This window comes from Pan paniscus, chromosome 3, assembly GCF_029289425.2.
Source record: "Pan paniscus chromosome 3, NHGRI_mPanPan1-v2.0_pri, whole genome shotgun sequence".
Taxonomy (NCBI): domain Eukaryota; kingdom Metazoa; phylum Chordata; class Mammalia; order Primates; family Hominidae; genus Pan; species Pan paniscus.
In genome coordinates, this window is record NC_073252.2 from 24,155,818 (window position 1) to 24,182,048 (window position 26,231).

Sequence of the window (26,231 nt, forward strand, 5' to 3'; positions counted from 1 at the left end):
CCCTTTTCATTTGAAAACTACTTATGGCATGCATACATGTTATGGCTTTTCTTCCCTGAGGTGTTCATTGAATGCTTAACTCAATAATGCCATCTTAATCCTGAAAGTTTCCATGGTGACCTACAACTGTAATAAACAAGTCTAAGGAATGGAAAATGAAGTCAGTTCCTCTTTTTTCACCCTATTCTTCTTCACCTTTACAAATGCAGCCTTCTCTGCTTCTCTAAGTTCATAGTTCATAGATTTGGTGGCTAGAATAAAAATAAAAATAGTAATACAGAAATAACATCCAGCATTCGGTGAATGTTTACTGTATATCAAATGCTGTGCTGAGTAGTTCTGTAGATTATCTCATTTAATCTTTACACTAACAGTAGAAGTAAGTATTATTACTAATCTGATTCTAGGGATAAAATCACTGAAGTTGAGAGAGGTTAAGTAACTTTTCTAAAGACAAAAGCTTGTAAGTGGGAGACCAGAAACTTCAAGACAGTCTTATTTGGCATCACACATTTTGTTCTTAATGATCAGGCTATGCAGAAAAATAGCATTTTTTGTTTGTGCCCAACAGTCGCATAACTTAGACATCTAGGAGTCTCTTCACAAATCAGAAGGGAACCACAGCTTCATGTTCAGCAGGAAGATAAAAACACCACACACATCCAGCTAAAACCACCAGGGAAATTAAGAAAAGGCAGGACTCAAAGATGAGCACAGCCAACACATGGCACCCTGCTCTGATCAAAAGAAGCCTTACAACAAGTGTCTCTAAATTTGATCTGACATACCATTTAAAAGAGTGCACTGTTCTTTGCAGATCAACCCCTACAGTTAACTTGGGGTGTCTGATTCAGGTCACTGAAGCACACCCCCAAGGAGAAGAAACACTTATTATAATGCCACCCTTCTCCTTAAATGAAATGAAGGCTCCTTTTGAAGATAGCAATTCCAAACAAAGGCCGGAGTAAAACACATATTATGACCACATGAAAAATCTTATTATAAAGATGTTTTCCAGCCGGGCGCAGTGGCTCATGCCTGTAATCCCAGCACTTTGTGAGGTCTTGGTGGGAGGATCACTTGAGATCAGGAGTTCAAGACCAGCTGGGCCAACATGGTGAAACCCTGTATCTACTAAAAATACAAAAATTAGCTGGGCATGGTGGTGCATGCCTGTAATCCCAGCTACTCAGGAGACTGAGGCAGGAGAAGAACCCAGGAGATGGAGGTTGCAGTGGGCCTTGACGGTGCTACTGCACTCCAGCCTGGGTATTGAAGTGAGACCCTGTCTCACAAAAAAAAAAAAAAAAAAAAAAGAAGATATTTTCCATGCTACAACTGTGTTTCCATGAAGTACATACAGTATGTTTATCTAATCTAGAACAGACCTTAACAAATAGACTTTAACTTTGCCTCTTAGCATCAATAGTAGAATCAACGTCCAACAGATATTTTGCAGCCCCTGCTTAGAAATGTAGTCAAATATGAAAAGGGTCACATGGATTAAGGTCACTCAAAACTCACTGTGGTGCCAGCCTTCAGAAAGTGGGGCTAAAATATGTGGCTTTCTAATCTCCTCTCATTTAGGAAATATGAATAAAACAAACTCCACTAAATTTATTTCCAAAACTGTAGGCTTTGGGAACTTTGTGACTCTGATTCAGGAGTAATCATAGCTAAGCTCCAGAGTGCCTGGGTCACCTGGCAGTCTGGCGAGCTATCACTCAATAGGGCAGTTTCCAAAGTAAATGGCCCAGAACACAAAACCAGAAGAGACTGCTTCTCCTGATATCTTTACACTTTCTGGAGCTAGAAGAACAAAGGCCATCAGAGATGACCTATGGCTATTTAGAGTAGACCCATGAATACTAATTCTGAAACCCCTACTGCCACCATCACCATCGCACCTAAAAAAACAAACAAGGAAGAACGAAACATAAACCACTGATTATAACCGAGTAGCAATGAAAGTTGCATGCATTGATTCTGTAATAGTTTGATGTCTGACGCAAAGGTAGTGATTTATTTTTTAACAACTAACTTTGTAAGAAAGCATTAAGTTTACATTCATCACCCTTTCTCGATTTGCAAATTATGCATTTAAAGACACAGACCTCAAAGCAGAATTAGAACTCAGTCACATGCAGAATACATTGGTTGTGAAGGCTGTGCATTCAGTAAGGAGTCCCAGAGACACAAACCTGAGTGTGAAGTCCACTTCAGTACACCCTACCTCAATACCACTAGTTAAGCTGCTTAACTTGTCTGATTCTTTATTTTTCCATCTCGAAAATGGGGATAATACCTACCTCACAGACTAAACATGGGAATTCAAGAGGACTAAGTAAATGGTTGTAGATGAGGAGCCTTTTAGAGCGCCTACTCTGCAGTTCGCACTATATAAATGCCCTTTTCTACTTAGTTCGAGTGGCTCAGCTTCAGTTAGCTTTCTGTTCTCCTAACCTTTCCTCTTCCTCCTTACTTGGGGCATTTTAAAATAAAATGCACACACTAAGATTTCTGCATGTTTTATCCCACCAAGTGGGCGTTGGGACTCAGGAATGCACAAACATGTATGGGAAGCAGCGGCTCGTGTTTCCCTCTCTGTGGGTGCCTTGCGCACATGGAGAAGGAAGAAAGAAGAAAACTGTTTGGGGCACAGAGTGAGCCTCTAAAATCAATGTGTAAGAGAGGCATTTTTGAAGATTAAAGACTTGTATGAGAAAAATTGAAAACTTTGAAATGGACAAAGTGATATTTGAATTCACTACCGATGCTTCGTCATGGGATGTTGGGGCACATGTTTGTGGAAAGGTACAGTGCACATTGCCACCAAGTGTAACTCTTTAAGAGAACGAGCGACAGTGTCTGCATTTTCCAATTTCAAGTGCCTCTTTAGGTATTTATAAGCAAAATCATCAAGAATTAAATGTGAAAAATTAAAATTTTAAAAATTCAAAAAATAGGCGAAATGCAGTAATTTCTCACTCAGAATAAAAGGAAAACTTGTAAGCTAGAATACTTATATGTACTGAAGCTTTCTTTGAATATCTGTATCATAAAACTACTCTATAACTACCCAAAGTTGAAAATAAGTAAAATAAACTGGTGACATAGGAGAAAAGAAATGTAAGCATAAAATTCATAGATTATATCTCTAAATATTATAAGTAGCCACCACCACTCATAAGGAGAACAGGGAACAGGAAAAAAAAAAACACCCTACTTGGAAAATTATCCAGAGAAATATATCTCTTCAATTCATGTGTACAGTAGTTATTTATGTCACAGACAGTAACTTTAGACACGTCAAAGAGTACAGAACAGACTTTATTCTTCCCTACATGAACTCTGCCTATGAAATTCTAAATGTTCGCAGTCTTTCCACCTTATAAAGTTGATCCTAAAAAATTAAAATTAAAACTAAAAATCCTTGATAAAATGCTCCACTGGGGTCCAATAACTACCTTAGCTCCATGATGCCAGGATAAACAGACACACATCACAAAGCTCTCTACACATGGGTGCATGTGTGGGAATGTGTGTATCTGCAAATGTGTAGAACACAAGATAAAAGTGGAAACCTCAATCAGAATTCACTACACTCCAAATGATAGTTCCGCAACATCCCAGGTGCTTAACTTGTGTGAGATTTTATTGCTGTCTTCTCTGAAGCTGCTTACAGTCTGAGTAAATAGAAGATCCAACATATAATCAATCAAAATATCCACATGTGATTAGTACAGTAGTTGAGTGCATTGAAGGAGAAGTGGTGGGGATCAGCCAGGGTCTTGAAAACAGATCTAATTAATCTCCGAAACATCCTAGAATGAGTATGCCAGTCAGGCCCTATGAAGACTTTTATAGGTCCCTGACCCGTACGTAATTTGAAATAAAAACTAGACTCATTACTAAATTATGTATGTATAGAGAAGCTCAGTAAAGTCCTAATATTTGTCATAATAGCAGCTACAATTATTACTTTAAAAGATCAAATGTAATAGTCTTTTAAGGAAAAATGACTGGTGCCTTACGTTGGGCTTGTGCATTGCTGGATGCCCTAATCACGAGGTTAGCATAGTACTGGCGAAACCTGCGTGGATGCCAATGTACAGATATAGGAAAATAGGAATGGTTTGGCAAGACCTTGCTTATTCATTCATAGCCCCTCTAATAAAAGTTCTGGGATCCAGAACAAATGGTTACAAGAGTCATACTTGGCTGGAGAAGAACACATGGATTCCTCTGGCTTTTGAGGGGTGCCTGCTGGGACCCCAGGAAAGTGACAGGCAGAAGGAGGAGGGATGATGAGGGAGAGATAGCATTCCCTTTGACATGAGGCCAATCTGGAGGCAGAACCAGGCTGTGACACTTCCTAACTCTTTGAAATGGGCCAAGACCCTGAATGTCCCTGGGCCTCTATAAAATAGAGATGAAACCACTATCCTTATCAGTGTATAAGGATCAGATACCTAGCTTGGCACCTAGTAGACATTTGGTAAATGTTAGTTCTTCTCAATACTAAGGAGGCTAGAAAATAAAAAGTCCTAGTGACAAATGATGAATCATACCAGGTCCAATGTTAGCTGCTAAGGGAAATACAAAGAAATATGAAAGGTAGTGGGAGCCAAGATTTGGCTCTCAACCAGGTGGCAGAATGCAGCTGCTAACGTGATTTTATTGTGAAAATTGTTCTTTAATCCATAAGATAGCAGCAAGTCACTAGAAGACCAGAGACATAAAATCAAGAGTAGTTTACAATGAAAATAGGCATGTATATTTTACACATATATATGTATATGTGTGTGTATATATATAAAAAAATATATATATTATATATAATAGAAATATATAATATATAATATATATAAAATATATAAAAATTTATACATATATAATATATATAATATACATAATATATAATATATTATATATTATATATAATATATGTATAAATTATATAAATTTATATATATTATATATAAATATATGATATAATATATTCTATATATTATATATATTATACATATAAATATTTAATATAATATATATAAATTTATTATATAATTATATACATAATATATAATTATATAATAAATATAATTATATATAATTTTATATAATTATAAATATAATTATATATAATTATATAAAATTATATAAAATTATATATAATATATAATATTTATTATATAATATATAATATATAATATAATATATTATATATAATATTTATTATATAATATATAATATATAATATAATATAATATATTATATATAATATATATTATATATGTAATATAATATGTTATATATAATATTATATATAATATAATATATATAACATATTATATATAATATATATAACATATATATTATATATTATATATAATATATTATATATAATATAAACACATTATATATATAAATATTATATATATTATATATAATATATATTATATTATATATAAATTATATTATATATATTAATATATATTAACCCTATATATATTATTATATATTAACCCTATATATAATATTATATATTATATTATAATATATTATATCATATTATATCATATATTATATATATTATATATAATATATATATTAACCCTATATATAAATATAATATATATATATTTTTGAGACAGAGTCTCGCTCTGTCACCCAGGCTGGAGCACAATGGCACAATCTCGGTTCGCTGCCACCTCCGCCTCCCGAGTTCAAGCGATTCTCCTGCCTCAGCCTCCCAAGTAGCTGGGATAAGAGGTAGGTGCCACCATGCCGGCTAATTTTTGTATTTTTAGGAGACATGGGGTTTCACCATATTGGCCATGCTGGTCTTGAACTGCTGACCTCATGATCCACCTGCCTCAGCCTCCCAAAGTGCTGGGATTACAGGTGTGAGCCACCGTGCCGGCCGTATATTTTATATTTTATACCCATTACTATTTAAAGTGCTTTACACTTATTATCTTATGAAATGTCAACTATTGTTATCTCTTTTTTCAGATGGAGAAACTGAGGCAGAGAATTAAGTAACTTGCTCAGGGTTACACATGTAACATGCAGGAAGGGTGACACTTGAACCTGGGCAGCCTGGTTCCAGAATTCATGCCCTCCCCTCCCCTCAACCCCCACCCAAACTGCCTCACTCTAATGTCTGCCAAACTTTTAAATCTTTACTGTTTAAAACTGAGTGAAGCACTAAAGCAGCATAGTTGAGTAAGACCTGGATCCTGGTTTCCCTGCAGCCCACAGCCTAATAGAGAAAATGGAATCAATGAGTCTGGAGTAACAGACAAATCTACAGGACATAGTGAAATGCAACAGAGAAACCCAGGCTGCCTAGAATAAAGTGGAGAAGGAGAAGCAGGTGTTAGCAGAACAGTATTCCTCCCCCCTCCCCTACTTTGATATCAACCTACCTGTCCCTAGCATAGCACTGGGCACATTCAGGAAAAATGATCACCTTTGTCATCTTTGGATAATCAAAATAGCATTTCCACTAATCTTATTTACAAATATAAACAAAATAGAATCTATCCCCATAAGGTGTCACCAATCTTCAGGGGGCAGTGATGTGAACACAAATACTTCTAATATGCATCCCCATGGTTTATGGCTATGACCTGAGATCTTGAGATGACAGATACAATATAGAGCTAGAGTCCTGACATAATCACACCATCAACTTCTGAGAATTAACTGATGATTTTCCTAATGGATCATGAGTTTGAAGTATTTGCTCTTAAATGTTGATAAACTGAGATAAACAAGCATACATTTATCCAGGAAACACATGTTAAATTATAATTAGTCAATAACTTTCCAATTGGACAAGAAATTGACAGTGTCCATCAAGGACTAGAGAAATTGTGATAAGTCAATATGAATTTCACCAAGAAATATATATATATACTAACATGCATATTGGTAGCTTTAAAAAAATCACTCATTTTTATTGTGGAAAGAACCCTTAACATGAGAGCTACTTCTTAACCTATTCTTATATGTACAATACAGTATTTTTAACTCTGGGCACACTGTTGTGCAGCAGATCTCTAGAACTTAGTCACCTTGCGTAACTGAAACTAAAAAGCACCTGTTTTTATAAAGGTGTGATCCTGGAAGCTTCTCCGAAACTGCATGTCCCCAAACATAACCAATTTCAAACTGAATAATTGCAAAATGGAAAGCTTGAACCACAAAGAGACCATTAGGATAAGTCTGAAAAGATATCCAATATGAGAAATGAATTTTTTAAGTGGGGAAATTTTTTAGAAAAGGAGAGACAGAGAATTCCCAGTGAAGAGATGGCATTTTCAAGAGCAGGTTCTAGAAAATTCCCAGTGAAGAGATGGCATTTTCAAGAGCAGGTTCTAGAAAATTCCCAATGAAGAGATGGCATTTTCAAGAGCAAGTTCTAGATTGGGCTTTCTAGGTCAGACCAAGAGACAGCTTGTTGCAGAGTAGGACTTAACACCCCTGGCTTCTGACAGTGACCTCAGCTCACAGCTCTATGGCCTAAGGAAAGGTACCAAGGCTTTCTGTGCCTCAGTTTCTTCACGTATAAAGTAGGAATCACCATGCCTATATCTTAGGGTCTTATGATGATCCCATCAGAATCATGTGAGACAATACAACTGATTCTTAATCATGTGTGTCAATTTGGCTCAGCTATGGTGCTCAATTGTCTAATAAAGCACTAGTTTAGATGTTGCTGTGTGGGTTTTGTGTAGATGTGATTAATATTTATAATCAATTGATTTAGGTAAAGCAGATGACCCTCCATAATATGGGTGAGCCTCATCCAGTCAGTTGAAGGCCTTAAGAGTGAAAGCTGACGTTTCCTTGAGAAAGAATTCCCTATGAGCTATGAAACCTGCCTGAATTCCCTGTTTGCTGGCCCACACTGTGAATTCTGAACTCAAGACTGCAGTGTCAACTCTTAAATGAGTTTCCAGCCTGCCCTACCAATTGTAGCCTTGCCAGCCTCCACAATCACATGAACTAATTTCTTTTTTTTTTTTTTTTTTTTTTTTTGAGATGGAGTCTCACTCTGTCGCCCAGGCTGGAGTGCAGTGGCGGGATCTCAGCTCACTACAAACTCCGCTTCCCGGGTTCATGCCATTCTCCTGCCTCAGCCTTCCGAGTAGCTGGGACTACAGGCGCCCGCCACCACGCCCAGCTAATTTTTTTTTTTATTTTTTTTATTTTTTTATTTTTAGTAGAGATGGGGTTTCACCATGTTAGCCAGGATGGTCTCAATCTCCTGACCTCGTGATCCGCCCGCCTCAGCCGCCCAAAGTGCTGGGATTACAGGCGTGAGCCACCGCACCTGGCCACATGAACTAATTTCTTAGCATGCATGTGCACACACACATACACTCTCTCTCTCTCAACTGATATATGATATATATCATATTATATATGATATATATAGAATCTCTCAATTGGTAGATATTATATATATTATATATTATATATATATATATATATAGAGAGAGAGAGAGAGAGAGAGAGAGAGAGAGAGAAAGAGAAAATCTGTTTCTCTGGAGAACCCTAACTGATATATCTTCCAACTTACTGAATTCTCTCTATATGGCAGCAGTGATCAAGCACTTTAAAAACTTTAACTCTTAAATCCTTTTCTCTCTGTTTCCAACCACACTCCCACATAATAAAAGAGCATATGGAATGGAGGCCCTTCCTCAGTAGTAGAACAACTGGTGAAATGTGTAAAAGCCCAGGATAGTAACTTTCAATGTGATTTCAAAACCAAATCTAGCACTCTCTGAGAAGAGGAAATGTGAATAAAATGAGACTTGGAGATATTTACAACATAAGCTCCACGAAGACAAGAACAATGTCTTGTTCACAATTATTTTCTTAGGTCTTAAAATGCTAACTGAACAACTCAGTAAACATGCGTTGAACAAATGGATCATAGAGTTCTATAGCTAAGTAGAGGCAGGTGGGAATTTTTTTTTTCTTATTACTTGGTATTAACCCAAACTATTTGACATCTGAGCTGCTACTAGAGCCTCACAGAGGAGGCATGTGCTCATTCATCCATCTGCATCCATCCATTCACCTCACATGCACTGCGTGCCTTCCACATTCTACAGGCTGCACCTCAGGACTGTGAAGATGAAAAAGACAAAAGGCTTGCTTTTGAAGCACTCGCAGAGTAGTAAGTTGAATAAGCAAGTTATATTTATATTAATGTTATGTACTGGAGTAAAGCTAAGCAGGAGCTGCTAGAAAAGTCCAGAGAATGGACACCTAACCTCTTCTGGGAGGGATTCATCCTTTAAATGAATCTTTATTGAAGTCAGCTCTGTGCCAAGCACTATGCTATGCCATGAGAGTATTCCCCTAATATAATATTAAATATTAATCATGGTTAAATTTTATTGAGTGCTTATTACTGTGTTTCAGGCATTGTTGTAAGATCTTTGCATTTATTTACTGATTCTCTTCATACTAGGGAATCTGGTATGTGTTAATATTTTTTAATATCCTTTTCTATAAGACAATCATAGAGACATACATTCACATACTGCCTTTTCAAATACTTATTGATCACTTGCCCTCTAAAATACACTGTTGGGCAGCAATTTAATCAGCATATAGTGTCTGTCCTTAAAATTAGTGGAGGAAACAGACAGATCCACAATCACTACAATCTCAGGCTGTCTGACTCCCACAGTCCTGCAAAGGCCTTGTTATGAGCGTAATCACAAACACACCACCTCTAAAACTTCCCCAAAACTTGAGAATCTGATTTTGAACACAGCCAACACAAATGTGTTGAGAATGTTTTGTCCCATCCCTATATAAGGAAAATAACCAAAGAGAAATATTTTTAACATACATGACAGATATCTTCAAAATTGTATTTAAAAACAACTCTTTCTTTCCATGACTAACCATGCCAACGGCAGTCAGTGCGGCCTGAACCTAACATAGCTACCTTAGATGTCAGTCAATATCAAGATGTTTTCTATTACCTTCCAGCCACTGACACAAACAAAAAGCATTGTTTCTCAAGATCTAATTGCTAAGAGTGGGCACACAGCAACAGAAGATGCTGATATCAATATTTTGTATTATTGATAAATAGCAAGTATTTGTCATCAATTAACAGCAATTATATATTGCAATAATTTCTGAAGGAATCCTTATAAATAACAATAATTTTAATTACTGGAGAAACCTACCGCATCCATCAACATTCATGGCTCCCAGTAAGTATGGAGGTCCAAGGAAGTTCCATAAAACTTAAAAAGGAGGAGAGACTCCTTCGAGCTGAAGGAAAATAGCCTGTCTTCATTTCTTTTGTACTTTGGACTGACTCCATTCGGTTTTTTAATGTTTAAAATTTATTTTCTTTTTTTCTAAATGGGATTTTTGGTTACATTAAAAGCTAAGCACATAAAACAAGGCAATAGGAATATCGTATCAATAGCAACACCATATCAAATCCACTTAAAATGAACAGGGAAGTAAATGCTAGAACATACCTGGAATTCACCATTTTTTGTAGCTGAGTTCTGAATTGAGCTTTGAGTTTCTTGGCAGTTTAGACAAAAATTAAAGTGTGTTGTATTAAATAAATTTCACTATCCAACAAAAGAAAGCAGACTTCCCTGACCTCCCTTATTCAATAGTAACACCATCCTAGTCCCCAGCCATTTCTTTTCAATTTCTGATTCTTTTCTATTTTTCTTCATAGCATTTATCAGTTTTCTAAATTCTATCTTTGGTATATTTTCCATCTATTCTGCTAAAACATAACACTCATGAGGACAAGAGTCTTTTTTTGTTGTTCACTGTTTTAGCTCAGCTCTAGAATAATGCCTGGCACGTGGCAAATGTGACATAGACATGTGATAGATATAGATAGTCAGATAGAGAGATTTTATTCCAAATACTGAATTCCAGGAGAAATTTATCATGAAGTCCCATAAATAAATTACACCAGGCTATGAGGCTATGTTGAGGGGGAGAGACAATAGCCTGACAATTCATGACCAGCATAAAATAAAAGGCACATGCAAATGTGTAGTGACAAGGGAAAAGTATTTGGAGCAGAAGATCTAAGTCCAGCTCCTAAGGCCACCACCCCCTCCCTGTGCCTTCTATCAGGCAGCATGGCATAACTGTGAAGCATCTGGGCTCTGGAGCCAAGTGGCTTGGCTTTAAATCCTGGCTCTGCCATTTATAGGTTTATAAGCTGTGTGACCTCCAACAATTTATTTAGCCTCTCTGTGCCTCAGTTATTTCATCTATAAAATGTGGATAATACTTCAAAGAATTACTGTGGGAATTAAATGAGTTTATGTAAGTAAATCAACTATATAAGGCAATAAGTAAATTACATTGCCTGGCACAAGTAAAACAAAGTACTGGCAGTTAATTTGAACTTACCCTTCATTCGTAAAAACATGGATAATAACTACTGTTGGCATAGATGTAAGGATCAATTAATCTTAATATGTGATAATGTGCTTAGGTGTTTTAAATAAATGACTATTTTTTATTTTCATGGAAGAATATATTCATCATAAGGCTTTCAGAAAATGCAGAAAGATAGAAAGGAGAAAGTAAAATCCCCTACATCCTAGCAAACAATGAGAACCACCATTAGCATTTTCCTGTATAAATTTCCAGATTTCTTTCTCTGCCATAATCACATGCAGATTTATATGTGCATGTGTGTGTTTATGAAAACATAATTTTTAAAGAGCTAGATGCACACGATATACTGCTCTGAAACCTGCTTTTTAAAAAAAAACATATCATGGGTGTTTCATCTCATATCTCACGTGAGTAAATAAAGACGTATATCATTCTACATAATAGCTGCCTACTATTCCATTGTATGAAAGTGCCTTGATTTATTTAGGCAATACTCCATTCACAGACAGTTAAGTTGTTTCCAATTTGTGAAAGTGTTTTGTAAACTACAAAGTAATATACAAATGTTAGTTATCATCACCACCATTTAAAAAATAAATATCCAGACATTATCATTAAACTTGTGAAGGTCTTCTCTCACTATTTCTTTAACCGGCTGGAAGTGGTGCTTCGATCTAATTGTATTAACATGAACATTTTTAAAACATGACATTTATGGATTCCACAACTGAACACACACAAAAACACAAATGAATTACTGAGTCAGAACTAGGGGAAGGTGTTGTGGACTATTCCCAAGAGCCTGTTTCTCAGTACAACGACTGTGTTCTTGTTCTCCGCACATGCTACCTCACCCTCCTCTGCCTGTAGATTGACATCACTCACTGACTGCTGCCCTTTTCCCCAGAACCTACCCATGGCCTCAGAATTTTTGACAATGAACTCCAAGTAGTCATTATGAAGCAATTGGAACAGGCAGTAGAGACGAAATGTATTAGCTAAACCCATGTTGAAGATACAAAGAATAAAATGGGTACTTACTGAGTAGCTACCATGAAATGTGTACATGCTGTAAGTGGCAGATTTCGCAGTTATATTACACCACTGCCCTCCTAGATTCTCAGCTCCTTGCTATTAGGAACCACATCATACTCTTTTCTGTGTTTTCTTTCTTTCTTTTTTTTTTTTTGAGACAGAGTCCTGCTCTGTGGCCCAGGCTGTGCCATTCTCCTGCCTCAGCTTCCCGAGTAGCTGGGACTACAGGCGCCCGCCACCACGTCCGGCTAATTTTTTGTATTTTTAGTAGAGACGGGGTTTCACCGTGTTAGCCAGGATGGTCTTGATCTCCTGACCTCGTGATCTGCCTGCCTCGGCTTCCCAAAGTGCTGGGATTACAGGCGTGAGCCACCACGCCCGGCTTTTCTGTGTTTTCATCTTTTCCTGATAAAAGACCACGTAAGGGTAGGTACTTAATCAATGTTGTTCATTTGTGGGTGAGCAGTTGAAATAATGAGTGAAGCCCTGATCTTATGTATTTTACAATCTCATTGATTGATAACTAAAATTAGTAGTGCCAATGTATTCTTTGAAAATTAAACCTGCCATATTATTTCTGGTAGGATGGGGTTTGGTAAGATATCCAAATGCATGAAAACAAGCAAATCAATATCGCCACTCTTTTTGTAACAATAAATTTTATCTATTAATTAATGTTGTGACTTAGAGCAAATGTGCATGGCAGGAAACAGAAGGCCCTGCTGATACCAATTTTACAGAAGGATGTAGTCGGTCCATTGAGATACATTGTGGATATCTATGCTATGGCTCCGGTGCCGGCATGAGCTGGATGGATTTAGCTTATAAAACTCTGGCCTTTCACCTGTTCAAGGCTACAATTAACCCCTCTGTGAGTTTCATTCACCTAAAAAATATTTACTGCATGCCCAATAACTACCAGGCAATGCAATAAGTGCTAGATTTGGGGAGGTCCGACACAACAAAAATAATTTAAATTCTTTTTTTTTTTTCTTTTTTTTGGGGGGGATGGAGTCTCCTTCTATTGCTCAGTCTGGAGTGCAGTGGCATGATCTCTGTTCACTACAACCTCAGCCTCCAGGTTCAAGCAATTCTCCTGCCTCAGCCCCCTGAGTAGCTGGAATTATAGGTGCCAGCCGTCATGCCCAGCTAATTTTTGCATTTTTAGTAGAGACGGGGTTTCACCATGTTTGCCAAGCTGGTCTTGAATGCCTGACCTCAAGTGAGGTCACCTCGGCCTCTCAAATTGCTGGGAATACAGGTGTGAGCCACAGCACCCAGTCAAAAATAATTTAAATTCAAAATCAATTATACATAAACATTTTGGGTCTCTTAATGAGACATCATGACAAATATTACTTATGACTACCAAAGTTAGGGCTTGCATATTTTTATCTTCTAATATTAAAATATAAACCCATTGCTCTGGTCAGGAAGATCTTTTTACCTAACATGGAGGCTAGTCAGTAGATTTCATGGTCCCCTGTCTATTCTAACTATTTCATGCTGACTATCAGAAATTGTTTAAAAAATAATAAAAAGTAATAATGATTTGATCATTCCAGGGCTCTGGAAAAGTACTGCAATTAAGCAGAAATGTCTAACATGAATAAAGATAGGAGCAAGCGGCCTCTGTGTCAAGGATTTGCAATTCCTATCCTATACATTTCATGCAAACCCTGCTTCTCTGTTCTCTACTAGTCTCTTTGTTTATTCTGCTGGTTTTCTGTGACTTATTTTAGGACCCATCTATTTTATAAACCATGACCCAACATGGTTAACATTGAGTGCTTCTTCTATCCATACTGCACCTTCTAGCACTTGATTATAAATCAAGCCTCACCCTTCTCTAATTTCATCAATTGGATAGGTCCTATTTTTGAAAAAAATAATGTAAAACTCCTGAGGGCAGCAACTTTACATACACATTGTTTTAACTTGTATAGCACCAAGCATACTCCTAGCTATATCAAAAGTGCTCAACAGATACATTTAGGATAATGTTTATACTAGTCCTTATAATGGTAGTTTGTTTCTACTGTGGTCAGTTGCATTAGAAAAAAAATTAGTCTCAGACCCCTAAAAATTCGGCTTCACATACTTACCACATGCACAACTTTGGATCAATGTATTAAAATACATTGGGCCTCAGTTTCCCCATCTCTAAAATATAGAGATGGCAACACAAAGTCTCCAAGTCCCAGATTAACCTACCATCCTATGATTTTACACATCTTAGAAGGTATTATGCCTCAAGGAGGACTTTTGCAGTTTGAAATATCTCTTTTCATCTAATAAAATGAGTAGTTCTTAAAAAAAAAAAAAAAAAGAAGTGAATTGTGAATCCCTTTAAGAGGCAGCTCAGATTTTGCTTACTCTCTCTTCTAAGTTCCCAATAAATGAATGGTGATTCTCTCCTCTTGCTTCAGCCCTTAAAAAAAGTCCATCCTCTTACTAATAGAAAACAGGATTTGAGTGATGGCCCTTACACTAATTGGTCAGGAGCCCTAGATAAAATATTGTTATTGACAGAATGTTCTCCCTTTTTCATGCACAGATAAAGTAGCTTAGCAGAACATACAGATAGAGAGCAAGTGGAGGACAAAGAAAGAGTGCCTGAAACTTGGATCAAATCGGAAGAATCAAGCCAGTGCAGTAAGGTTCTTGCTAATAAAAGATCCGCTAAGAGGATATAACAGAAGCCAGCATATTCAACAAGATAATGGGACAAGGGAAGCAAGAATCACCAGTGTTGAGTGAGAGGTTATGAAAAAAGCAAAGATCCAAAAGATCTGACTTGTTCTGTTTGACCCTTGAGGTCCACATAGGAGCAAATGTAAATGAAATAATCTTAGAGACAGTGATTTTTAACTCAGCAAGAAGAGAGGTATGCATAAAGAAATCCCATCACAAGCTGTCAGAAACTATCTATTGATTTTAAATAGATAAAACATAAAATGTTCAAAGGAACATCATAAATATAACAGTATGGGTTAAGATCAAGTACAGGGAAGCTTCTACCGGTGGGACTGTATTCTGCCATGGCAGGTGATGAACTAGCTCCATAAACTACCAGGTCTTTTCCCTGAAAAGAGCCTCTGGCTGCTACAACTTGATCTATCTAATTTTTAAAAAAATGAATCCAAGGTTAATATCTATATTAGTCCTTATAATGGTAGTTTGTTTATACTGTGGTCAAAATTTCAATTTGTCATCCATTACCACTAAACTAACTACTAGACTGCAGAAAACTCTATGTGGCCAGCAGCTTGGTGATGCATTGAAGGAAGCAGTAGCCGTGACAGGGCCAGCAAATGCCTTTTACCCCTGGGTGATTTAATTCAGGCATAATAGTTGTACAGTTCAAAGCTTCATTTTCCCTGAAATTCTAAAGTTGACTATGAGAAACCCTGTCTTTTCTTCTCTCCACTTCAACTTTCTTCCTCCCAGCTCTATAATCCTCACCCTCCCCTAAACTCAGAAAAGGGGAAATTATACAGCGTTTTGCTAGAATTCTTTTACATTATCTTCCATCTCCTACAGTGTCAGCGCTTGCCCTGCTACTGAAATGACTGAAGCCAGGACAGACTCAGGTTCCTATTTGGAAGTAGCAGGGAGGTTCCTCCCATTCTTCAAACCAGTTCAGCCACGGGGAGCCTGTTCCAGCCAGAACTCCCATCTCTGCTGAGGATATACCAGCCGCAGGACCCAGCCTGGGCTTGCCCGTCCAGTAAACAGCAAGGAGCCTAGAGGACACAACCCAGAGGACTGGGGGTTCTTCCATAAAAGGGACAATTGAGTCTCCCGTGCCACCCCCCACCCCCTCCTACCACCTTTCTCAAAGGGAAAGGAGTGGGCTACACCACTTTGAGCACAGTGCAAAGCGAACAATTCCTTTCTCCCACACTCACCCCGTTCTTCTGAGGAATGGGGCTGACTTTGATTCTTCAGATTACATTCACAATTAAACTCTTTAAGACTTTGTACCCTGGGAAAACAGTAAACAACTCAACTCTTGTCCTCAGATAACCAAGTGCATGCGTGTGTGTGTGTGTGTGTGTGTGTGTGTGTGTGTGTGTGTGTGTGTCAGGGGACGGGGAGTATAAAAGAATTGAATTGAATGTGAAGGGATTCTTCAACTCCGGAGAAAGTCTACCACAAAGAGAAATGCATGTGGGTGAAACACCTTGTAATTTAAAACTATGTTTCTTTCAGCGTCTCCAGTTCTCGGCCTGAGCCAGGCATGGGATTCGGTTTGGCTGCCCTTACGTTAAAAATGCACTACACAGCAGACATCAGGGTGCCAGGCAGCTCATCATGTAAAGCCCCCAGGCACACTGAACACCATTTTGTTTGACATTTCACTGGCGACAATAGAACTGTCTGAAAATGCTCACACCCCACAGGCAGGTGGGAGGGGAGGGGTTAACAAGACAAGCGCACTTTGTGTGTGGCTCTTCTGGAATGTATTGGAAAAGGTACATGGAGCCTATTGAAAGCAAGTGTGGTTTTACTGGTGCATACTCCGTGGATTAGTTGGGAGTTGGAAATTATTTGGACTCAGTTTTCAAATGAAGGCTCAATCCTAAAAGTTAAAATAATAATGATTCTGTGGTTTAAAAGGAAACATGGCATTCACCTAAACGGAATACCTCTTCTTGGCCCCAAAATTATGGTGTGGTACTACAAGTGTCGGAGAGCACGTTCTACATGGTCAAGCCTTGCTTATTACCCAGGGACAGAGAATAACACCATTCATTCATTCATTCGTTCATTCATTCCACAAACATTTACTGAATATGCACAATGTTCATAAAATATTATGCATGCTTGAAGGTTAGCAGAGCAGAGAAAAAATGCCCAGATAATCAGAGATGGATTTTGACCTTATGGAATTTGCAGTCTTAAAGGGGAAATGCTACACAAACAACTAAGATCCTTCCAGAGAGTGCTAGGCAGAAATGTTAGGCATGTTAGACACAGACCTCTAATGGACTGGGTGCTTGGCACTCAAAGAGAAATTGATTCCAGCTGGGGCAAAGTCTATTGCTTAGCTTTGGTATCCAACAGAAGACCAGGAGTCCTCAACATCCCATCACATCAAGGAAGGAACATCTCCAAGACAACTTCACTTTCTTGCCAAAATATGCAGGTACACATCTATGTGTGGTCTGAATTTCTATAACCATCGAAGCGTTTCTCCTCCTTTCTTTCCCCCAGAAATGGCAGTGGAATAGATGCATTCACACAATAGCTAAGATGAACTCCATCATGTTTTAAGAGAGTTGGTTTTATTAGTTCAGTTAGTTCACTTTCCTTTGGTTTCATAATGTAAGAAACAAAAAGAGTAAGAGCAGTGCTTTATTTCAGTAGTACGGGATAAGGCTTTAACTTTCTGGGTCTGAGGCGGAGGTTTCTGCTGGCATCTTAGCTTTCTGTGTGTTTGTTTGGTTTACTCCTGACAGAGACAATGGAATGCTTCAATGAAAACGCCCAACTCATTTTCCATCTATGAATGAACAGAAGGCATCCCGTGGCTAAGGAGGGATAAATATTCCGCGCCACTGGAGGCCTGCTGGCTCACCCGGGCTACACCACTATTGTACCCACTCTGGCTTCCACATGCAATTTACTAAAGTTTGTGCTGTTTCATGTCAAGGTGATTTATCACTGACACCTCTTTGCCATTTCAACTGGGGGCCACTGCAATGGGGCAAGGTTCAAGGAAGTTGGCCGAAACTGAAGCAGACATTTTATCAGCTAACTATTGCATTTTCTAGTTCTTGACTTTTCCCCAGGAGCTTTTGCTTTTCATTTTGTTGGCTGCTTTTAACTCCTCTGATGCTGTACAACCCCAGGTTATTTTTTTCTAAAAACAATAGAGCCTTCAGTACACTGGGTTTTGTTGCTTGTTTTGTTTTTATTTTTTTTATTTTTGGTGAAATGATATTAGGGCTCCTTACCTCTAACAACTGAGTCTCGCCATGGTTTTGAGTGTGAGGAAAGTATTACTGAAGGCATTTAATAGGTGGACAGACAGGTATGGAATTGTGTTGAGGGCCTTAAATTATATGCAGGTCAGCAGAGGTAACAGAAACGTGGTTGTATGCTTGACTCACCCACTTGAAAACAATCCAATTCCATTATTTGTTCCTTTCACAACCTGTTCACGTGCTCAATCACTGATTTATTTATTCACCTATTCATTCATTCAACAATTGAGTGCCTAATATGAGAAATATTACTGTCCAGTGACAGCATACTAGTAGACCAAAAAAACAGTGAATAAGATATGGGTGCTCCTTACAAGGAATTCACAAGTCTGTGGAGAAACTACTCAGTCAACAAAAAATGCAAAAAAAGAAAAAAGAAAGAAAGAATGAAATGATTGCTAAAAAAGAAGTAACATCAAAAAGCTGTCAGAATACGAAGGAAGGGAATGTACCCTGATATGCATATATTTAGAAATAGATTCCAAAAATGCTGCACTTGTACTGAAAATTTTAACTTGACCTCCTCAGATGGAAAAGGAAGAGGGCAACCTCATTCTTTTTCTTGAGATAAAATATTTCCCCAAAAGTTAACTTTTGAAATCATTTTCCAACTTCCTTTCCCTTAGTTCTCCCTCCACCCTCAATACCTTCTTCATATTCTCATTCTTTTTGCTCTAGTGGAAGCTATGTCATTTTCCTTGAGAGGACTACACTCCAGAGTACAAGGAGAAATCATGACATTTCTTCTGGGCTGGGCTGCATGCTCACTCTTTCCTATGGAGAGATGCCTTTTCAGAGCCCAGGAGGCAGGGGCAATTCCATTTCCATGCTGGCTCAGCCCTGGCCTCTCCTGGGCACAGGTAGAAATGATACCAGGCCATGCTGAATCACTTACAGTGGTTCTGTGATGAAAATAACTAGTCACAGGAGACTGGCTTGGCCATCAAATTCATTGCATGTTGCTGAAAATCAACTAGGACTCCAAATGGGCCAGTCTTCAACTTCTTGGCAACCCTCTCTATGAAAACAAATGCTTTGCCTTACCCTTCCTATGAGATTCCCCACTCCCTTTTTTGGGGGGACTGTCAGCACTCTTTGAAGGAACGGAACAATTAATGTTCACAGTAGATGTCCAAGTGTCTAGGCCAGGCGTGGTGGCTCATGTCTGTAATCCTAGCATTTCGGGAGGCCGAGGCGGGTGGATCATGAGGTCAAGAGATCGAGACCATCCTGGCTAACATGGTGAAACCCCATCTCTACTAAAAATACAAAAATTAGCTGGGCATGGTGGTGCCTGTAGTCCCAGCTACTTAGGAGGCTGAGGCAGGAGAATCACTTGAACCCAGGAGGCAGAGGTTGCAGTGAGCCGAGATCACGCCACTGCACTCCAGCCTGGGTGACAGAGTGAGACTCCATCTCGAAAAAACTTTCATTCCATTTCTTTTCTTAGACAGGTGTCCAGGCAGAAGGATCTCAGAGTTTACTTTCTGCATACACAAACCTCCATACAGCACCATGCCTAGGCATGACCAACTTCCTCACATAGTTGCTTATTGAATTCCTCCCCTCACCCGCATCACCAAAGTGTGCCAGGATGTGATTTCCTGGCATAGCTCACTGGTCCTGCACAGTTTTTATTTAAGACTCTCCTGCTCTGTCCCCCTTCATACACCAAACAGAAGAAAGGTGGATTCCTACCCCCACTTTCCTTTCTTTTATAGAAGAGTGATGGATTCATGGTGCATAAGATCAGAATATGTCAGCTTCAAGCAACACACATTATCTTTTGAAAAGTATGAACTACTGTAACAATTAAAGTGTTTAGGAGACAAACCTTCAAGTGTCCTCAGAAGAAATGTGTAAGCACAATTTTCTTCTAAAATGCAAACTTAGAGAACAAAATATGGGTCTGAAAGCATTTTGTTTTTAATTAACTTTTCTAAAAATCTTCTCAATTTGAGTGATCTTTTACTGACCCATTGTCGACTGGAGGAAACAATTACTTTGGTCATTGAAAGAGTTATTTTTACCAATGAGCTGTCATTATCAATCAATCTAGGGTTCCCTGCTCTAAATACAAAAATGAATAGGTGAATAAATCTGTAAGTGGATAAATTGTCTGCACACCAATCCCCACAGGCCATGTGTTTATAAGTCAACAGCTTAAAATGAAAACATCTGATGAAGGTAATACACCTGTTAAAGGAGCATAAAATTCCAAACCCAGTGGTAAAATATAAAGATTATAAAGCCTCTTAAAGGAGCCATCAAAGCAAACTATTAAATGCATATATCTGCTCTGTGCTAGACTCTAGTTTATAAGTGCTGCTCAAAATAAAAGAGATTGAGGACAAACATTTCATAAAAGGATGTGAAAAGCAGTGAAGGAGACATATTTTGAGGATGATGAGAGAAAATGGAATGGATTCAGTTAAAAAGAAGAATTGACCTAAGCTCAGGCCAGGACTCACAGGAAAGGTTTTATGAGTCTAGTTTTCACTGGAAGGGGTAAGATGTGAGGAGGTATAGCAGAATCATTTTTCATGTCCAACTGTATACTTTCGTTTTAGTCTACAGACAAAAGGGGAAAAATCAGTTTAGCACTAGATAGTTACTTGCAGTGAAACCTAATACTAGAAAGAGAGAGAGAGAGAGAGAAATTTTTTTAAATAAGGAAGAAACTTCTAGTCAAGGCAGTTCCCATAAAATTTCAAACTTATAATGTTACCAAAGAAGTGCGGTAAGAGATTGGTGTTAGTTGGGCTCCTAGGACCATATTTCTACCCAACCCTCTTAAATGTGGTTGGTTTTAGTCATGATGCATTTTCCTGGTTTGCCTGACTCTCTGAATGCTGCTTCTCAGTGTTTCATCCTTTGACTGCTGGTGTTGCCTATAATTCTGTTTTCAGCCCACTTTGCTTATTCTTCTCAGTCTTCCTTGGCTCATCTCATTGCCTCTCAAGGCTTTAACTGCCACCATGACAGAATCTATGTCTCCAGCCCAGATTGTCCCCAGAGTCTCAGAGACAGCTGGGTACTCACCACCAACATCTTGCAGGACCAGAACACTCAAAATATACAAAATGGGCCTTAACATCCTCCCAACCTCAGCTGCTTGCCTGCCTGTGTTCTTTGCATCTGTTGAAAAGAAGTAACCCAATCCACCCAAACCAAAAATATACTCATCCCCTTCAATCTTAATCATTCTTAAGTCTCTTCCTTCCTTTCCATTCCATGATGAATGTCCTAGTTCAAGCCAGCGATCTTTCTAAAACTTGACTATGGCTACATCCTACCTTAGTGTCTATCATTTCAGCCCCTCAACATTGACCTAGAGAAAGCGCTTGAACATGGCAAGAAGGTCTTCTCTGAGCTGGCCCCTGCCCTGCCTCCAGTCTGACCTCTTATCCCTCCCTGCTTCCTACTTCCAAGAGAATGCCCTTTTATCATGCTTTTGCTCCAGCTCTACCTGAAATCATTTCCCAAATCCTTTTTCCTTATCTAACTCTCTTCATTCTTCAAGAATCAGCTCAGTTGTCAGTTCTTCCAGGGAGTCTCACTGCCTGCTTGAGGCCATGTTAGGTCCTTCTGCTCATGGCTCCTCCAGAGCCTGGTGTACTCATCTACTACTGCACCCAGCACATTATAATCGCTAGTTTATGCATCTGTTTCCCCCACAGACAATAAGCTCATTGACAGCAGCGGCTCTCTGTTATTCATATATATCCTCCATGCACATAACAATAATTACTGAATACATGATCTATCTAACAAAAACACATTTACACATACAGATGTGCCTTGACTGACAATGGGGTTATGTCCAATAAATCCATTGTAAATCATAAATATCTAAGTCAAAAATGCATTTAATACATCTAACCTACAACCTAGCTTAGTCTAGCCTACTGTAAATGTGTTCAGAACACTTACATTAGCCTACAGTTGGACAAAATTATCTAATGCAAAGCCTATTTTATAATAAAATTATAATTTATTGAATACTGTACTGAAAGTGAAAAACAGATTGGTTCTATGAGTACTCTATACTTGAAGTATGGTTTCTACTGAATGTATACCACTTTTACACCATCATAAAGTCAAAAAATCAAAAGTTAAATTATTATATGTCCAGGACTGTCTGTATATCATACATGTAGGTATTTTAAAGATATATGTTATTATGCCAGTAAAATAAAAGCCTCCTATATATTTATTTCTTCACATCAATCAAGAAAAGTTTATGGTTTTTTCTTGTTTTTGTTTTGTTTAATTTTGCAGTTAGGAGAGAGGGTAATTGGATCTGTTTCACCTTTCTTGAAATCAATCAAATTTAAGCTTGAGTTTTACAAAATTTTCTAATAAGAATAATAATAAGTAATCCCTCCTGAGCACCTGTTATCTTGAAACACTGTTCTAGGTGCTTCGTATGTCTGACTTAATTTTTCCTTGCAGTAGCCCCAGGCAGCCTGCTGTCTAGGCATTCCTATTCTTACCGTCTACACAAACTAAGGCATTGAGAATAACTCAGCCAAGTCTACCCACATCAGAAGGGATGGAATCTTGATCCAGCCAAGGCTCCTCAATTGTACTACACTGTCCACAATCAAAATTCAGTTTCTGTTATTGATTCCTACATCATGGAACAGAATTGTATTACGACTCAAAAATCCTTGCAGGCTTAAGAGCCAGTATGGAAATGGACTTTAACCAATCAGAATGCATCCTAGGACCCTGCTGTGTCAAGCATTAATCTTTTGGTTACTAGATCGTGAAGCAATTGAGGAGTTCCAAAAGCAGGAGCCACATTGACAGAGTCTGGGCACTTGGAGGGCCTGGGCAGCAGCTAGTATTTTAATATTTTTACAACTGGTACTGCCATGATGGTGCACCCCAGCCGAATATCAACCCCGGTCTGATGCATCAAAATAAAGATGTCAGGAAAAAGTGTCTGGACTATTTTCAGAGTCTGGTGCTTCGTTCGTTCAAGGTTATTGTTCTTGGATGCAGCTGCCACTAAGTAGAATTTCCTTAGAGGGAAAATCCACAATTTCTGGTGGGAAAATGGAGGCAGCGAAATTATATCCTAGGCTTCTAGGCTCTATTTCTCTTGTATCTGCAGGCCCAAAAAGGGTACCTGGCACAAAATAAATACTCAACAAGAATTGCTATGAATAAAATGCAAATCAAAACCACAATGAGATACCATCTCACGCCAGTCAGAATAGTGATTATTATTAAAAAGTCAGGGAATAACAGATGCTGGTGAAGTTGTGGAGAAATAGGAATGCTTTTATACTGTTGGTGGGAATGTAAATTAGTTCCACCATTGTGGAAGACAGGGTGGGGATTCCTCAAAGATCTAGAACCAGAACTACCATATGACCCAGCAATCCCATTACTGAGTATATGCCTAAAGGAATATAAATCATTCTATTACAAAGATGCATGAACACATATGTTCATTGCAGCACTATTCACAATAGCAAAGATGTGGCATGAACCCAAATGCCCATCAGTGATAGACTGGATAAAGGAAATGTGGTACTTATGCAGCCATTAAAAAAAAAAAAAAAAACCAAGATCATGTCTTTTGTAGGGGACATGGATGGAGCTGGAAGGATTTGGAAGCCATTATCCTCAGCAAACTAATGCAGGAACAGAAAACCAAACACTGCTTGCTCTTGCTTATAAGGGAGCTGAACAATGAGAACACATGGACACAGGGAGGGGAACAACACACACTGGGGCCTGTCAGGGGATGCGGTTGGGGGAGGGAGAGCATTAGGAAAAATTGCTAATGCATGCTGGGCTTATTACCTAGGTGATGGGTTGATAGGTGCAGCAAACCACCGTGGCACACGTTTACCTATGTAACAAACCTACACATCCTGCACATGTACCCTGGAATTTAAAAATCAAAATCAAAATAAAATAATAATGAATAAACAAATAAATAAAAGTAACTCACCCAAACTGGATTAAATGTTAGGTCAACCCAGGGAGGTACATAGAACACCGGTCTATAAAGGACGCTAAAGTATTGCTATAGACAAAATGAGACAGAGCATGCTATATGTGGTAGAAGGAAAACTTGTGTGAGTTACTAGATGTGGAAAAATAAAACCCCTGAGGATGTGCTCACATCATAATAGATGTTCCATCAACCACCATCTTAGGATGCCAGTTAGCCACAGACCTTTTATGTGGTTGAACAGCACATGCAAGTTTGGAGCCAGAGCTGAATTGCTTTGAAAAATAAAAGGAGTAAGGCTAGTGCTGCCTCCCGAGGCTCTCCCACTCACACTTTGCTGGAAGTGGTTCAAGTCCCTCTGCAGTAGCAAAGTGTGAACACTGTTGAATGTTAATGACAGAAACCATGGAAGGCACTTTACTGAGAGGAAAAAGTAAGGCACCCATTATGGAGAGTGGGGAAGAAAGATTGGCAATGGCTTTACCCTCAGTGGGAGAAGGTTGAAGTGGCCCCAAGATTGAAATCATCCTGGAGGTGTTAACACTTCAAGTCTGTGTTCAAACTTTGCTGCCTTCTGCTGCAGAGGATTTGCCTACAAATAACAATAACAAGAATAATAACTAGAATAATACCTGCCACCTTTTATTTAGCATTCATTGTGCCCTAGGCTAAGCCTTTATGAGGCTCTTCTCATTACATCTTTTTAACAACCCTATGAGGAGGGTATTATCATTCCATTTTACAGCTGAGTGTTAACAGGCCCTAAACTCACCAAGGAAATCCTCAAAACATGGCTGATATTCAACCTCTCCTATAGGTTTGCAGACTCTGTTTTTTGTCACCCCACTCCAGGGTGCCACGTTAAATATATGTATATTTTAGCATCCTTGACATCTTTAAATGATATCATCTGAATTTTTACCTAGATATTCTGTTTCATTTACCTTCAAGTCCCCAAATCAGGTTTGAAATTCCTTTTCATTCACACAGAAAGAATATTTATATTACTACCCATGGCTTCAAGCAGGACAAAATCCCTCTCCACCATGAGTGACTCTGAACTTGATTTTTGGTGTAACAGCCCTCACATTGTACCATTACATGTATACTCAAGGGCAGAAAATAAATAATAAATTATAGCATTTCTTATGTTTGCTTTGCACCATCCAAGATGTCAATCATATTGTGGGGAGTAACGCCTTCTGACCACTGACATTTAGGTACAACACTGAAGGACTATTTCTCCAGCTAGCACTTCAACACGGTTCTCTAATATCTTAAAGATCAACCTTAACAACAACAGTGATGGCAAAGGTATGAATTTTATCAGTTACAAGGTATAAAAAAAGGTTTTGAAATATGAACAACCTTATCATTGATTTCTTTCTTTTTAGGCCAAAAGAGCATATATCATTCAAGCTATGGGGACAAAAATAAATTGTTGCCAGAGGCTGTTCAAATGGAAACCAGTAGCACCCTTCAGGGTTCAATGTACTTTTTTGTTTCTTTTTTCCTACCCAGACTCTCAAAGGGACAAACACATGCAGGAAAGTGATCCTGGAAAGAAGGGGTTAATATAAGCTGCACAGTGCACTCAGTGATGCCTTAAATAATTGTCACATGTCCCCTATAATCTGTCCCATGCTGTCAGCACTGAGTTAGTCATAATAATATCAGATAAGAGCTGTTCAAAGTGACACACTAACCAACATGGGAGCCACATGACTTTCTGGCTTGGCTACTGCCCTTCAGCTGAACTTTGGCTTAGAACACAAGGCTCCCAGAGGCAGCCCGGCACA

The 26,231-nt window shown here is 38.4% G+C and overlaps 1 protein-coding gene across 3 annotated transcripts in view; it reads right to left on the minus strand.

Annotated features, from left to right (window-relative positions):
• Positions 1 to 26,231, minus strand: part of PPARGC1A (PPARG coactivator 1 alpha) — a 680,601-nt gene that overhangs the window by 112,961 nt on the left and 541,409 nt on the right. The window lies entirely within an intron of this gene.